This window comes from Carassius gibelio, chromosome A9 (assembly GCF_023724105.1).
Source record: "Carassius gibelio isolate Cgi1373 ecotype wild population from Czech Republic chromosome A9, carGib1.2-hapl.c, whole genome shotgun sequence".
Taxonomy (NCBI): Eukaryota; Metazoa; Chordata; class Actinopteri; order Cypriniformes; family Cyprinidae; genus Carassius; species Carassius gibelio.
The window spans coordinates 26,324,693-26,342,109 of NC_068379.1; the positions used below are offsets into that span (position 1 = coordinate 26,324,693).

Below are 17,417 nucleotides of genomic sequence, written 5' to 3' on the forward strand. Positions count from 1 at the left end.
ACCCGGGGTGGTTGCTAGGTCGGTTGCTAGGGTCCCCATGATGGTTGCTAGGGCCGTTGCTAAGGTACTCAGAGTGGTTGCTAGGGTAGTTGGGGCGGTTGCTAGGGTGTTGCTATGTGGTTGCTAGGGTACCCGGGGTGGTTGCTAGGGCGGTTGCTATGGTAACCTGGGTGGTTGCTAGGCAGTTGCTACGGTACTTGGGGTGGTTGCTAAGGTGTTGCTAGGCGGTTGCTAGGGTGTTTTGGCTGGTTGCTAGGCAGTTGCTATGGTCTCCTGGGTGGTTGCTATGATGTTACTAGGTGGTTGGTAGTTGTCACAGATGGTCACTATGTAGTTATTATAGAGTTCTTAGCCCATTTGAGCACTTAGCTAATCACTATTAGCATGTAGCTAATCACGGCTAGCATGACTAGCATGTTGGAAGTCCAGTGTGCTAGCATGAGTCAAAAAATCCAACCGCCATGTCTGTACGATGTTCTGATGCAGAGATATAGGTCATGCAAAACGGTTGCTAGGGTACTGTGTTTGGTTGCTATGGAGTGGCTTGGCAGCTGCCAATGGTGATACTCCAAAGGCTGCTCGCCAATATAAACCAACCCCCATGCCTCTACGATGTTCTGATGCAGAGATATAGATCTTGCAAAACGGTTGCTAGGGTACTGTGTTTGGTTGCTAGGGAGTGGCCTGGCAGCTGTCAATGATGATACTCCAATGGTTGCTTGCTAATATAAACCAACCCCCATGCTTCTATGTCTTTCAGATGTTAAGATATCTCTCTATACTTTGGGTTGCTAGGTAGCTCTTAATGGTTGCTAGGGCGTGGCTAGGTTGTCATGAAGGAGATACATGATTGGCCGTTTGCTGCCCGAGTCAAACGAGCCCACCCTCATGTTTCTATGACACTTCTATCCAAAGTTATTCATTTGTTTTTTTTCAATGGAAGTCTATGGGGCTTGTTGCTATGGCGCTCTATATGGTTGCTAGGGCGTGGCTTGATAGATTCACAGTGATCCTGAGAGACTGATTGGTTGCCTGATTAAAATGAGCCCACCCCCTTGTCTCTATGACATTGTGATCCAGAGTTATGTTCAATACAAAATCCCTATGTAATGTCCCATAGCAGGAAAAGTCCTCCCTATACTTTGTATTAGGGCCATTTTTGGGGGGCTCTCGCGCCCCAGGGGTACAACTTATACCCCACTGCGGGGTATGTTCTCGCACAGCCTGATAGCCTCTCCAAATGTGGAGATTCACGTGTTTCTGCGAAATTCCCTCTCGGAGCTACGATCCGTCAAAGTTGGCCGCAATGCATTGTCTATGCGATTTTTCGCCCGTTTTTTCGCCCGGTGTACGAACATCGTACACCCGATCGCTTATAAAAGTCATAGCACACCATTCCCGATTAGGCCGCATGATTTGACGCCTGTTTCGATGGTCTGTGACAAAAACTGCGGGACTAGTTACGCGCCGAAATTTGTACGGATCTAGTATAATAATAATAAGTATGTGAGATAATAATAGTAGTGCCTTGCCTCCGGCAAGCACCACTAATAATAAGTATGTGAGATAATAATAGTGATGCTTTGCCTCCGGCAAGCACCACTAATAATAAGTATGTGAGATAATAATAGTGATGCCTTGCCTCCGGCAAGCACCACTAACTAGAAGGTACATTTCCTGAAGAAAATGTGAGTGGTGCTTGCAGTGGCAAAACTCGCCCCTCTGTTGCTAAGGTGTGGTTGGTAGGACCATTGCTAAGGTACACTTGGTTGCTATGGTGGTTGCTAGGGTCCCCATGATGGTTGCTAGGGCCGTTGCTAGGGTACCCGGGATGGTTGCTAGGGTAATCAGGGCGGTTGCTAGGGTGTTGCTATGTGGTTGCTAGGGTACCTGGGGTGGTTGCTAGGGCGGTTGCTAGGGTCCCCTTGATGGTTGCTAAGGCCGTTGCTAGGGTACCCAGGGTGGTTGCTAGGGTGTTGCTATGTGGTTGCTAGGTCGGTTGCTAGGGTCCTCATGATGGTTGCTAGGTCCGTTGCTAGGGTACCCATGGTGGTTGCTAGGGTATTCGGGGTGGTTGCTAGGGTGTTGCTATGTGGTTGCTAGGGTACCCGGGGTGGTTGCTAGGGCGGTTGCTAGGGTCCCCATGATGGTTGCTAGGGCCGTTGCTAAGGTACCCAGGGTGGTTGCTAGGGTAATTGGGGCGGTTGCTAGGGTGTTGCTATGTGGTTGCTAGGGTACCCGGGGTGGTTGCTAGGGCGGTTGCTAGGGTCCCCATGATGGTTGCTAGGGCCGTTGCTAGAGTACCCAGGGTGGTTGCTAGGGTAATCGGGGCGGTTGCTAGGGTGTTGCTATGTGGTTGCTAGGGTACCCGGGGTGGTTGCTAGGGCGGTTGCTAGGGTCCCCATGATGGTTGCTAGGGCCGTTGCTAAGGTACCCAGGGTGGTTGCTAGGGTAATCGGGATGGTTGCTAGGGTGTTGCTATGTGGTTGCTAGGGTACCCGGGGTGGTTGCTAGGGCGGTTGCTAGGGTCCCCATGATGGTTGCTAGGGCGGTTGCTAGGGTACCCAGGGTGGTTGCTAGGGTAATCGGGGCGGTTGCTAGGGTGTTGCTATGTGGTTGCTAGGGTACCCGGGGTGGTTGCTAGGGCGGTTGCTATGGTCCCCATGATGGTTGCTAGGGCCGTTGCTAGGGTACTCAGGGTGGTTGCTAGGGTAATCGGGGTGGTTGCTAGGGTGTTGCTATGTGGTTGCTAGGGTACCCAGGGTGGTTGCTAGGGCGGTTGCTAGGGTCCCCATGATGGTTGCTAGGGCCGTTGCTAAGGTACCCAGGGTGGTTGCTAGGGTAATTGGGGCGGTTGCTAGGGTGTTGCTATGTGGTTGCTAGGGTACCCGGGGTGGTTGCTAGGCAGTTGCTATGGTAACCAGGGTGGTTGTTATGATGTTACTAGGTGGTTGGTAGTTGTCACAGATGGTCACTATGTAGTTATTATAGAGTTCTTAGCCCATTTGAGCACTTAGCTAATCACTATTAGCATGTAGCTAATCACTGCTAGCATGACTAGCATGTTGGAAGTCCAGTGTGCTAGCATGAGTCAACAAATCCAACCGCCATGTCTGTACGATGTTCTGATGCAGAGATATAGGTCGTGCAAAACGGTTGCTAGGGTACTTCATTTGGTTGCTATGGAGTGGCCTGGCAGCGCCAATGATGATTCTCCAAAGGCTGCTGGCCAATATAATCCAACCCCCATGCCTGTACGATGTTCTGATGCAGAGATATAGATCTTGCAAAACGGTTGCTAGGGTGCTGTGTTTGGTTGCTAGGGAGTGGCCTGGCAGCTGCCAATGATGATACTCCAATGGTTGCTTGCTAATATAAACCAACCCCCATGCTTCTATGTCTTTCAGATGTTAAGATATCTCTCTATACTTTGGGTTGCTAGGTAGCTCTTAATGGTTGCTAGGGCGTGGCTAGGTTGTCTTGAAGGAGATACATGATTGGCCGTTTGCTGCCCTACTCAAACGAGCCCACCCTCATGTTTCTATGACACTTCTATACAAAGTTATTCATTTTATAATTTTCAATGGAAGTCTATGGGGCTTGTTGCTATGGCGCTCTATATGGTTGCTAGGGCGTGGCTTGATAGATTCACAGTGATCCTGAGAGACTGATTGGTTGCCTGATTAATATGAGCCCACCCCCTTGTCTCTATGACACTATAATCCAGAGTTATGTTCAATGCAAAATCCCTATGTAATTTCCCATAGTAGCCCTCCCTATACTTTGTATTAGGGGCAAATTTGGGGGGCTCTAGCCCCCCAGGGGTACAACTTATACCCCAATGCGGGGTATGTTCTCACACAGCCTGATAGCCTCTCCATATGTGGTGATTCACGTGTTTCTGCGAAATTCTCTCTCGGAGCTACGATCCATCAAAGTTGGCCGCAATGCATTGTCTATGGGATTTTTCGCCCGATTTTTCGTCCGGTGTACGAACATCGTACGCCCGATCGCTTATAAAAGTCATAGCACACCATTCCCGATTAGGCCGCACGATTTGACGCCTGTTTCGTTGGTCTGAGACGAAAACTGCGGGACTAGTTACGCGCCGAAAAACGTACGGAATCTATAAGAAGAATAAGAATAACTAGAAGGTACATTTCCTGAAGAAAATGTGAGTGGTGCTTGCAGTGGCAAAACTCGCCCTCTGTTGCCATAGGGTGTTGTAATGAGGTTGCTAGGGTGGTTGCTAGGGTACCCGGGTTGGTTGCTACGGTACATGGGATGGTTGCTAGGGCGGTTGCTAGGGTCCCCATGATGGTTGCTAGGGCCGTTGCTAAGGTACCCATGGTGGTTGCTAGGGTAATCGGGGCGGTTGCTAGGGTGTTGCTATGTGGTTGCTAGGGTACCCGGGGTGGTTGCTAGGGCGGTTGCTAGGGTCCCCATGATGGTTGCTATGGCCGTTGCTAAGGTACCCATGGTGGTTGCTAGGGTAATCGGGGCGGTTGCTAGGGTGTTGCTATGTGGTTGCTAGGGTACCCAGGGTGGTTGCTAGGGCGGTTGCTAGGGTCCCCATGATGGTTACTAGGGCGGTTGCTAAGGTACCCAGGGTGGTTGCTAGGGTAATTGGGGCGGTTGCTAGGGTGTTGCTATGTGGTTGCTAGTGTAACCGGGGTGGTTGCTAGGGCGGTTGCTATGGTAACCTGGGTGGTTGCTAGGCAGTTGCTACGGTACTTGGGGTGGTTGCTAAGGTGTTGCTAGGCGGTTGCTAGGGTGTTTTGGCTGGTTGCTAGGCAGTTGCTATGGTCTCCTGGGTGGTTGCTATGTTGTTACTAGGTGGTTGGTAGTTGTCACAGATGGTCACTATGTAGTTATTACAGAGTTCTTAGCCCATTTGAGCACTTAGCTAATCACTATTAGCATGTAGCTAATCACTGCTAGCATGACTAGCATGTTGGAAGTCCAGTGTGCTAGCATGAGTCAAAAAATCCAACCGCCATGTCTGTACGATGTTCTGATGCAGAGATATAGATCTTGCAAAACGGTTGCTAGGGTACTCCATTTGGTTGCTATGGAGTGGCTTAGCAGCTGCCAATGGTGATAGTCCAAAGGCTGCCCGCCAATATAAACCAACCCCCATGTCTCTAGGATGTTCTGATGCAGAGATATAGATCTTGCAAAACGGTTGCTAGGGTACTCCATTTGGTTGCTAGGGAGTGGCCTGGCAGCTGCCAATGATGATACTCCAATGGTTGCTTGCTAATATAAACCAACCCCCATGCCTTTATGATATTCAGATTTGAAGATATCTCTCTATGCTTTTGGTTGCTAGGGAGCTCCAAATGGTTGCTAGGGCGTGGCTATGAAGTGTTGAGGGAGTTTCGTGATTGGCCGTTTGCTGCCCGAGTCAAACAAGCCCACCCTCATGTTTCTATGACACTTCTATCCAAAGTTATTCATTTTATATTTTTCAATGGAAGTCTATGGGGTTTGTTGCTATGGTGCTCTATATGGTTGCTAGGGCGTGGCTTGATAGCTTCATAATGATCCTGAGAGTCTGATTGGTTGCCTGATTCAAATGAGCCCACCCCCTTGACTCTATGACACTGTGATGCAGAGTTATGTTCAATACAATATCCCTATGTAATTTCCCATTGTAGGAAAAACACAGTGTTTCATGGGCGATCCCGCACCATACTATGTCTATGGGGCAACTTTGGGGGTCTCTAGCACCCCAGGGGTACAACTTATACCCCATGTCGGGGTATGATCGCGCACAGCCTGATAGCCTCTCCAAATGTGGTGATTCACATGTTTCTGCGAAATTCTCTCTCGGAGCTACGATCCGTCAAAGTTAGCCGCAATGCATTGTCTATGGGATTTTTCGCCCGATTTTTCGCCCGGTGTACGAACATCGTACGCCCGATCGCTTATAAAAGTCATAGCACACCATTCCCGACTAGGCCGCACGATTTGACGCCTCTTTTGCGGGTCTGTGACGAAAACTGCGGGACTAGTTACGCGCCGAAGTTTTGGCGGAAGAATAAGAATAAGATATAATAATAATAAGTATGTGAGATAATAATAGTGATGCCTTGCCTCCGGCAAGCACCACTAACTAGAAGGTACATTTCCTGAAGAAAATGTGAGTGGTGCTTGCAGTGGCAAAACTCAGCGCCCTGTTGCTAGGTTGTTGCAATGAGGTTGCTACGGTGGTTGCTAAGGTGCCCTGGGTGGTTGCTAGGGCGGTTGCTAGGGTCCCCATGATGGTTGCTAAGGTACCCAGGGTGGTTGCTAGGGTAATCGGGGTGGTTGCTAGGGTGTTGCTATGTGGTTGCTAGGGTACCCGGGGTGGTTGCTAGGGCGGTTGCTAGGGTCCCCATGGTGGTTACTAGGGCCGTTGCTAAGGAAACCAGGGTGGTTGCTAGGGTAATCGGGACGGTTGCTAGGGTGTTGCTATGCGGTTGCTAGGGTACCCGGGGTGGTTGCTAGGGCGGTTGCTAGGGTCCCATGATGGTTGCTAGGGCCGTTGCTAAGGTACCCAGGGCGGTTGCTAGGGTAATTGGGGCGGTTGCTAGGGTGTTGCTATGTGGTTGCTAGGGTACCCGGGGTGGTTGCTAGGGCGGTTGCTATGGTAACCTGGGTGGTTGCTAGGCAGTTGCTACGGTACTTGGGGGGGTTGCTAAGGTGTTGCTAGGCGGTTGCTAGGGTGTTTTGGCTGGTTGCTAGGCAGTTGCTATGGTCTCCTGGGTGGTTGCTATGATGTTACTAGGTGGTCGGTAGTTGTCACAGATGGTCACTATGTAGTTATTATAGAGTTCTTAGCCCATTTGAGCACTTAGCTAATCACTATTAGCATGTAGCTAATCACTGCTAGCATGACTAGCATGTTGGAAGTCCAGTGTGCTAGCATGGGTCAAAAAATCCAACCGCCATGTCTGTACGATGTTCTGATGCAGAGATATAGGTAGTGCAAAACAGTTGCTAGGGTACTCCGTTTGGTTGCTATGGAGTGGCCTGGCAGCTGCCAATGATGATACTCCAAAGGCTGCTCGTCAATATAAACCAACCCCCATGTGTGTACAATGTTCTGATGCAGAGATATTGGTCTTGAAAAATGGTTGCTAGGGTACTCTGGTTGGTTGCTAGGGAGTGGTCTTTCAGCTGCCAATGATGATAGTTCAAAGTCTGCTTGACAATATAAACCAACCCCCATACTTCTATGTCTTTCAGATGTTAAGATATCTATCTTTGGATTTTGGTTGCTAGGTTGCTCTTAATGGTTGCTAGGGCGTGGCTAGGTTTTCTTGAAGGAGATACATGATTGGCCGTTTGCTGCCCGAGTCAAACGAGCCCACCCTCATGTTTCTATGACACTTCTATCCAAAGTTATTCATTTGATCTTTTTCAATGGAAGTCTATGGAGCTTGTTGCTATGGTGCTCTATATGGTTGCTAGGGGGTGGCTTGATAGATTCACAGTGATCCTGAGAGACTGATTGGTTGCCTGATTCAAATGAGCCCACCCCCTTGTCTCTATGACACTGTGATCCTGAGTTATGTTCAATGCAAAATCCCTATGTAATTTCCCATAGTAGCCCTCCCTATACTTTGTATTAGGGGCAAATTTGGGGGGCTTTTGCGCCCCAGGGGTACAACTTATACCCCAATGCGGGGTATGTTCTCGCACAGCCTGATAGCCTCTCCAAATGTGGTGATTTACGTGTTTCTGCGAAATTCTCTCTCGGAGCTACGATCCGTCAAAGTTGACCCCAATGTTAAGTCTATGGGTTTTATCGCCCGATTTTTCGCCCGCCGGACGAACATCGTACACCCGATCGCTTATAAAAGTCATAGCACACCATTCCCGATCAGGCCGCACGATTTGACGCCTGTTTCGTTGGTCTGTGACTAAAACTGCGGGACTAGTTACGCGCCGAAATTTGTACGGATCTATAAGAATAATAATAATAACTAGAAGGTACATTTCCTGAAGAAAATGTGAGTGGTGCTTGCAGTGGCAAAACTCGGCGCCCGGTAGCCACCCATGATGCCTGTGTCATGTTGTGGAGCCATGATAGAAGTTATTTATAATGCTATATGGTTGCTAGTGTGCTCTATATGGTTGCTATGGTGTGGCTATATAGTTTATGTGGTGATATTGAAAGATTATTTACCAGCCCGAATCCAAAAACACCAAGCCAGTGTTTCTATGTAGTTATTTTGCTGAGATACAGCTTTTAAATGTAGTTAAACAGTTGCTAGGGTGCTAAAATTGGTTGCTATGGCGTTGCTATGAAGTCTATGAAGTAGTTATGTCACAACATATGGACTGTTTGATAGGCCGAGTCAAAAGAGCCCACTTCCAAGCCTCTATGCCTTTCTGATCCAAAGATATGATGTCAGATAATTTGCCCAATGTTAAGTCTATGGGATATTGTCACACATTTTCTTCGCCCGCTGTACGATTATCGTAAGTCCGATTCCTTAGAAAAGTCATAGCACACATCTCCTTAATATGCCGCACGATTTGACACCTCATTCATGGGTCTGCAACAAAAAATGCGGGAGGAGTAGCGTGCCAAAGTTTTGTCAGGGTGAATAGTAATAGTAACACTAGAAGGTACATTTCCTGAAGAAAATGTGAGTGGTGCTTGCAGTGGCAAAACTCGCCCCTCTGTTGCTAGGCTGTTGCAATGAGGTTGCTACGGTGGTTGCTAAGGTACCCTGGGTGGTTGCTAGGGCGGTTGCTAGGGTCCCCATGATGGTTGCTAAGGTACCCTCGGTGGTTGCTAGGGTAATCTGGGTGGTTGCTAGGGTCCCCAGGATGGTTGCTAGGGCCGTTGCTAGGGTACCCAGGGTGGTTGCTAGGGTAATCGGGGTGGTTGCTAGGGTGTTGCTATGTGGTTGCTAGGGTACCCGGGGTGGTTGCTAGGGCGGTTGCTAGGGTCCCCATGATGGTTGCTAGGGCCGTTGCTAGGGTACTCAGGGTGGTTGCTAGGGTAATCGGGGTGGTTGCTAGGGTGTTGCTATGTGGTTGCTAGGGTACCCGGGGTGGTTGCTAGGGCGGTTGCTAGGGTCCCCATGACGGTTGCTAGGGCCGTTGCTAAGGTACCCAGGGTGGTTGCTAGGGTAATTGGGGCGGTTGCTAGGGTGTTGCTATGTGGTTGCTAGGGTACCCGGGGTGGTTGCTAGGGCGGTTGCTATGGTAACCTGGGTGGTTGCTAGGCAGTTGCTACGGTACTTGGGGGGGTTGCTAAGGTGTTGCTAGGCGGTTGCTAGGGTGTTTTGGCTGGTTGCTAGGCAGTTGCTATGGTCTCCTGGGTGGTCGCTATGATGTTACTAGGTGGTGGGTAGTTGTCACAGATGGTCACTATGTAGTTATTATAGAGTTCTTAGCCCATTTGAGCACTTAGCTAATCACTATTAGCATGTAGCTAATCACTGCTAGCATGACTAGCATGTTGGAAGTCCAGTGTGCTAGCATGAGTCAAAATATCCAACCGCCATGTCTGTACGATGTTCTGATGCAGAGATATAGGTCGTGCAAAACGGTTGCTAGGGTACTCCATTTGGTTGCTATGGAGTGGCTTGGTAGCTGCCAATGGTTATACTCCAAAGTCTACTTGTCAATATAAACCAACCCCCATGTCTCTAGGATGTTCTGATGTGGAGATATAGATCTTGCAAAACGGTTGCTAGGGTACTGTGTTTGGTTGCTAGGGAGTGGCCTTGCAGCTGCCAATGATGATACTTCAAAGTCTGCTTGACAATATAAACCAACCCCCATGCTTCTATGTCTTTCAGATGTTAAGATATCTATCTTTGGATTTTGGTTGCTAGGTAGCTCCTAATGGTTGCTAGGGCGTGGCTAGGTTGTCTTGAAGGAGATACATGATTGGCCGTTTGCTGCCCGAGTCAAACGAGCCCACCCTCATGTTTCTATGACACTTCTATCCAAAGTTATTCATTTGATCTTTTTCAATGGAAGTCTATGGGGCTTGTTGCTATGGTGCTCTATATGGTTGCTAGGGCGTGGCTTGATAGATTCACAGTGATCCTGAGAGACTGATTGGTTGCCTGATTCAAATGAGCCCACCCCCTTGTCTCTATGACACTGTGATGCAGAGTTATGTTCAATACAAAATCCCTATGTAATGTCCCATAGCAGGAAAAGTCCTCCCTATACTTTGTATTAGGGCCATTTTTGGGGGGCTCTCGCGCCCCAGGGGTACAACTTATACCCCACTGCGGGGTATGTTCTCGCACAGCCTGATAGCCTCTCCAAATGTGGAGATTCACGTGTTTCTGCGAAATTCTCTCTCGGAGCTACGATCCGTCAAAGTTGGCCGCAATGCATTGTCTATGCGTTTTTTCGCCCGTTTTTTCGCCCGGTGTACGAACATCGTACGCCCGATCGCTTATAAAAGTCATAGCACACCATTCCCGATTAGGCCGCACGATTTGACGCCTGTTTCGTTGGTCTGTGACAAAAACTGCGGGACTAGTTACGCGCCGAAATTTGTACGGATCTAGTATAATAATAATAATAATAATAATAAGTATGTGAGATAGTAATAGTGATGCCTTGCCTCCGGCAAGCACCACTAACTAGAAGGTACATTTCCTGAAGAAAATGTGAGTGGTGCCTGCAGTGGCAAAACTCGCCCCTCTGTTGCTAAGGTGTGGTTGCTAGGGTACCCGGGGTGGTTGCTAGGGTAGTTGCTAGGGCCGTTGCTAGGGTACCCAGGGTGGTTGCTAGGGTAATCGGGGTGGTTGCTAGGGTGTTGCTATGTGGTTGCTAGGGTACTCGGGGTGGTTGCTAGGGCGGTTGCTAGGGTCCCCATGATGGTTGCTAGGGCCGTTGCTAGGGTACTCAGGGTGGTTGCTAACGTAATCGGGGTGGTTGCTAGGGTGTTGCTATGTGGTTGCTAGGGTACCCGGGGTGGTTGCTAGGGCGGTTGCTAGGGTCCCCATGATGGTTGCTAGGGCCGTTGCTAAGGTACCCAGGGTGGTTGCTAGGGTAATTGGGGCGGTTGCTAGGGTGTTGCTATGTGGTTGCTAGGGTACCCGGGGTGGTTGCTAGGGCGGTTGCTATGGTAACCTGGGTGGTTGCTAGGCAGTTGCTACGGTAATTGGGGTGGTTGCTAAGGTGTTGCTAGGCGGTTGCTAGGGTGTTTTGGCTGGTTGCTAGGCAGTTGCTATGGTCTCCTGGGTGGTTGCTATGATGTTACTAGGTGGTTGGTAGTTGTCACAGATGGTCACTATGTAGTTATTATAGAGTTCTTAGCCCATTTGAGCACTTAGCTAATCACTATTAGCATGTAGCTAATCATTGCTAGCATGACTAGCATGTTGGAAGTCCAGTGTGCTAGCATGTGTCAAAAAAATCCAACCGCCATGTCTGTACGATGTTCTGATGCAGAGATATAGGTCGTGCAAAACGGTTGCCAGGGTACTCCATTTGGTTGCTATGGAGTGGCTTGGCAGCTGCCAATGGTGATACTCCAAAGGCTGCTCGTCAATATAAACCAACCCCCATGCCTCTACGATGTTCTGATGCAGAGATATAGATCTTGCAAAACGGTTGCTAGGGTACTGTGTTTGGTTGCTAGGGAGTGGCCTGGCAGCTGCCAATGATGATACTCCAATGGTTGCTTGCTAATATAAACCAACCCCCATGCTTCTATGTCTTTCAGATGTTAAGATATCTCTCTATACTGTGGGTTGCTAGGTAGCTCTTAATGGTTGCTAGGGCGTGGCTAGCTTGTCTTGAAGGAGATACATGATTGGCCGTTTGCTGCCCGAGTCAAACGAGCCCACCCTCACGTTTCTATGACACTTCTATCCAAAGTTCTTAATTTGATCTTTTTCAATGGAAGTCTATGGGGCTTGTTGCTATGGCGCTCTCTATGGTTGATAGGGCGTGGCTTGATAGAGTCACAGAGATCCTGAGAGAGTGATTGGTTGCCTGATTCAAATGAGCCCACCCCCTTGTCTCTATGACACTGTGATCCTGAGTTATGTTCAATACAAAATCCCTGTATAACTTCCCATAGTAGGAAAAGCACAGTGTTTCATGGGCGATCCCTCACCATACTATGTCAATGGGGCAACTTTGGGGGTCTCTAGCACCCCAGGGGTACAACTTGTACCCCTCTGAGAGGTGTCCTCTCGCACAGCCTGATAGCCTCTCCAAATGTGGTGATTCACATGTTTCTGCGAAATTCTCTCTCGGAGCTACGATCCGTCAAAGTTGGACGTAATGCGTTGTCTATGCGATTTTTCGGCCGATATTTCGCCCGGTGTACGAACATCGTACGCCCGATCGCTTATAAAAGTCATAGCACGCGTCTCCTCAATAGGCCGCACGATTTGACGCCTCTTTTGTGGGTCTGTGACCAACGGTGCGGGACGAGTTACGCGCCAAACTTTCGGCGGAAGAAGAAGAAGAATAACTAGAAGGTACATTTCCTAAAGAAAATGTGAGTGGTGCTTGCAGTGGCAAAATTCGCCCTCTGTTGCTACAGGGTGTTGTAATGAGGTTGCTAGGGGTACCCGGGTTGGTTGCTATGGTACATGGGATGGTTGCTAGGGCCATTGCTAAGGTACCCAGGGTGGTTGCTAGGGTAATCGGGATGGTTGCTAGGGTGTTGCTATGTGGTTGCTAGGGTACCCGGGGTGGTTGCTAGGGTTCCCATGATGGTTGCTAGGGCCGTTGCTAGGGTACCCAGGGTGGTTGCTAGGGTAATCGGGGCGGTTGCTAGGGTGTTGCTATGGGGTTGCTAGGGTACCCGGGGTGGTTGCTAGGGCGGTTGCTAGGGTCCCCATGATGGTTGCTAGGGCCGTTGCTAGGGTACCCAGGGTGGTTGCTAGGGTAACCGGGATGGTTGCTAGGGTGTTGCTATGTGGTTGCTAGGGTACCCGGAGTGGTTGCTAGGGCGGTTGCTAGGGTCCCCATGATGGTTGCTAGGGCCGTTGCTAAGGTACCCAGGGTGGTTGCTAGGGTAATTGGGGCGGTTGCTAGGGTGTTGCTAGGGTGTTTTGGCTGGTTGCTAGGCAGTTGCTAGGGTGTTTTGGCTGGTTGCTAGGCAGTTGCTATGGTATCCTGGGTGGTTGCTATGATGTTACTAGGTGGTTGGCAGTTGTCACAGATGGTCACTATGTAGTTATTATAGAGTTCTTAGCCCATTTGAGCACTTAGCTAATCACTATTAGCATGTAGCTAATCACTGCTAGCATGACTAGCATGTTGGAAGTCCAGTCTGCTAGCATGAGTCAAAAAATCCAACCGCCATGTCTGTACGATGTTCTGATGCCGAGATATAGGTCGTGCAAAACGGTTGCTAGGGTACTCCGTTTGGTTGCTATGGAGTGGCTTGGCAGCTGCCAATGGTGATACTCCAAAGGCTGCTGGCCAATATAAACCAACCCCCATGCCTCTACGATGTTCTGATGCAGAGATATAGATCTTGCAAAACGGTTGCTAGGGTACTGTGTTTGGTTGCTAGGGAGTGGCCTGGCAGCTGCCAATGATGATACTCCAATGGTTGCTTGCCAATATAAACCAACCCCCATGCTTCTATGTCTTTCAGATGTTAAGATATCTCTCTATACTTTGGGTTGCTAGGTAGCTCTTAATGGTTGCTAGGGCGTGGCTAGGTTGTCTTGAAGGAGATACATGATTGGCCGTTTGTTGCCCGAGTCAAACGAGCCCACCCTCATGTTTCTATGACACTTCTATCCAAAGTTATTCATTTGATCTTTTTCAATGGAAGTCTATGGGGCTTGTTGCTATGGCGCTCTATATGGTTGCTAGGGCGTGGCTTGACAGATTCACAGTGATCCTGAGAGACTGATTGGTTGCCTGATTCAAATGAGCCCACCCCCTTGTCTCTAAGACTATGTGATCCATAGTTATGTTCAATGCAAAATCCCTATGTAATTTCCCACAGTAGGAAAAACACATTGTTTCATTGGTGATCCCTCACCATTGGCATAGAATGGGGCAACTTTGGGGGGCTCTTGCGCCCCAGGGGTACAACTTATACCCCATTGCGGGGTATGATCGCGCACAGCCTGATAGCCTCTCCAAATGTGGTGATTCACATGTTTCTGCGAAATTCTCTCTCGGAGCTACGATCCGTCAAAGTTGGCCGTAATGCATTGTCTATGCGATTTTTCGGCCGTTATTTCGCCCGGTGTACGAACATCGTACGACGGATCGCTTATAAAAGTCATAGCACACCATTCCCGATTAGGCCGCACGATTTGACGCCTCTCTTGCGGGTCTGTGACAAAAACTGCGGGACTAGTTACGCGCCGAAGTTTTGGCGGAAGAAGAATAAGAATAAGAATAAGAACTAGAAGGTACATTTCCTGAAGAAAATGTGAGTGGTGCTTGCAGTGGCAAATCTCTGCGCCCTGTAGCCACCCATGATGCCTGTTTGATATTGTGGAGCCGTGATATAAGTTATTTATATTGCTATATGGTTGCTAGGGCGCTCTATATGGTTGCTATGGTGTGCCTATATAGTTCATATAGTGATATTTAAAGATGATTTACCAGCCTAATTCCAAAAAGCCCAAGACAGTGTTTCTATATGGTTATTTTGATGATATATAGCTTTTAAATGTTGTTAAACAGTTGCTAGGGTGCTAAAATTGGTTGCTATGGCGTGGCTATGAAGTTGTTATGTCACTACTTATGGACTGCTTGATAGGCCGATTCAAAAGAGCCCTCTGCCAAGCCTCTATGACTTTCTGATCCAAAGATATGATGTCAGATAGTTTTTCCAATGTTAAGTCTATGGTATATTTTCACACAATTTCTTCGCCCACTTTACGATTATCGTAAGTCCGATTGCTTAGAAAAGTCATAGCACACCTCTCCTCAATAAGCCGCACGTTTTGACATCTCATTCATGGGTCTGCGACAAAAAATGCGGGAGGAGTAGCATGCCGAAATTTTGTCAAGGCGGATAGTAATAGTAACACTAGAAGGTACATTTCCTGAAGAAAATGTGAGTGGTGCTTGCAGTGGCAAAACTCTGCGCCCTGTAGCCACCCATGATGCCTGTGTGATGTTTTGAAGCAGAGATAGAAGGATTTATATTGCTAAATGGTTGCTAGGGTGCTCTATATGGTTGCTATGGTGTGACTATATAGTTTATGGGGTGATATTTAAAGATTATTTACCAGCCTGAATGCAAAAAGCCCAAGCCAGTGTTTCTATATAGTTATTTTTGCTGAGATACAGCTTTTAAATGTAGTTAAACAGTTGCTAGGTGGCTAAAATTGGTTGCTAGGGCATGGATATGAAGTTGTTATGTCACTACTTATGGACTGCTTGATAGGCCGAGTCAAAAGAGCCCTCTCCCAAGCCTCTATGACTTTCTGATCCAAAGATATGATGTCAGATAGTTTTTCCAATGTTAAGTCAATGGGATATTTTCACACATTTTCTTCGCCCGCTGTACGATTATCGTAAGTCCGATTGCTTAGAAAAGTCATAGCACACCTCTCCTCAATATCCCGCACGATTTGACGCCTCATTCATGGGTCTGTGACAAAAAATGCGGGAGGAGTAGCGTGCCAAAGTTTTGTCAAGGCGAATAGTAATAGTAACACTAGAAGGTACATTTCCTGAAGAAAATGTGAGTGGTGCTTGCAGTGGCAAATCTCTGCACCCTGTAGCCACCCATGATGCCTGTGTGATGTTGTGGAGCCGTGATATAAGTTCTTTATATTGCTATATGGTTGCTAGGGCGCTCTATATGGTTGCTATGGTGTGGCTATATGGTTCAAAGAGTGATATTTAAAGATGATTTACCAGCCTGAATTCAAAAAGCCCAAGACAGTGTATCTATATGGTTATTTTGATGATATATAGCTTTTAAATGTTGTTAAACAGTTGCTAGGGTGCTAAAATTGGTTGCTATGGCATGGCTATGAAGTTGTTATGTCACTACTTATGGACTGCTTGATAGGCCGATTCAAAAGAGCCCTCTCCCAAGCCTCTATGACTTTCTGATCCAAAGATATGATGTCAGATAGTTTTTCCATTGTTGAGTCAATGGGATATTTTCACATATTTTCTTCGCCCACTGTACGATTATTGTAAGTCCGATTGCTTAGAAAAGTCATAGCACACCTCTCCTCAATATCCCGCACGATTTGACACCTCATTCATGGGTCTGTGACAAAAAATGCGGGAGGAGTAGCGTGCCAAAGTTTTGTCAAGGCGAATAGTAATAGTAACACTAGAAGGTACATTTCCTGAAGAAAATGTGAGTGGTGCTTGCAGTGGCAAAACTCGCCCCTCTGTTGCTAAGGTGTGGTTGATAGGGTACCCGGGGTGGTTGCTATGGTAACCTGGGTGGTTGCTAGGGCCGTTGCTAAGGTACCCAAGGTGGTTGCTAGGGTAATCGGGGCGGTTGCTAGGGTGTTGCTATGTGGTTGCTAGGGTGCCCGGGTGGTTGCTAGGGCGGTTGCTAGGGTCCCCAAGATGGTTGCTAGGGCCGTTGCTAGGGTACTCAGGTTGGTTGCTAGGGTAATCGGGGTGGTTGCTAGGGTGTTGCTATGTGGTTGCTAGGGTACCCGGGGTGGTTGCTAGGGCGGTTGCTAGGGTCCCCATGATGGTTGCTAGGGCCGTTGCTAGGGTACCCAGGGTGGTTGCTAGGGTAATCAGGGTGGTTGCTAAGGTGTTGCTAGGCGGTTGCTAGGGTACCCGGGGTGGTTGCTAGGCAGTTGCTATGGTCTCCTGGGTGGTTGCTATGATGTTACTAGGTGGTTGGTAGTTGTCACAGATGGTCACTATGTAGTTATTATAGAGTTCTTAGCCCATTTGAGCACTTAGCTAATCACTATTAGCATGTAGCTAATCACTGCTAGCATGACTAGCATGTTGGAAGTCCAGTGTGCTAGCATGAGTCAAAAAATCCAACCGCCATGTCTGTACGATGTTCTGATGCAGAGATATAGGTCGTGCAAAACGGTTGCTAGGGTACTCTGTTTGGTTGCTATGGAGTGGCTTGGCAGCTGCCAATGGTGATACTCCAAAGGCTGCTCGCCAATATAAACCAACCCCCATGCCTCTACGATGTTTTGATGAAGAGATATAGATCTTGCAAAACGGTTGCTAGGGTACTGTGTTTGGTTGCTAGGGAGTGGCCTGGCAACTGCCAATGATGATACTCCGAAGTCTGCTTGCTAGTATGAATTACATAAACCAACCCCCATGCCTTTATGATATTCAGATTTGAAGATATCTCTCTATGCTTTTGGTCGCTAGGGAGGTCCAAATGGTTGCTAGGGCGTGGCTATGAAGTGCTGAAGGTGATTCGTGATTGGCCATTTGCCGCCCCGAGTCAAACGAGCCCACCCTCATGTTTCTATGACACTTCTATCCAAAGTTAT

At 48.3% G+C, this 17,417-nt stretch overlaps 1 protein-coding gene and 1 long non-coding RNA gene across 2 annotated transcripts in view; both read left to right on the forward strand.

The window, feature by feature from the left end:
- The window catches only part of LOC128020271 (protein TANC1-like), a 152,915-nt gene that overhangs the window by 21,078 nt on the left and 114,420 nt on the right, over positions 1-17,417 (forward strand). The window lies entirely within an intron of this gene.
- On the forward strand, positions 2,012-13,453 carry LOC128020273 (uncharacterized). The gene is made up of 5 exons (XR_008185326.1): positions 2,012-2,300; positions 2,821-2,884; positions 8,722-9,260; positions 11,152-11,432; positions 13,329-13,453. It is a non-coding gene; the product is annotated as an uncharacterized LOC128020273 (long non-coding RNA).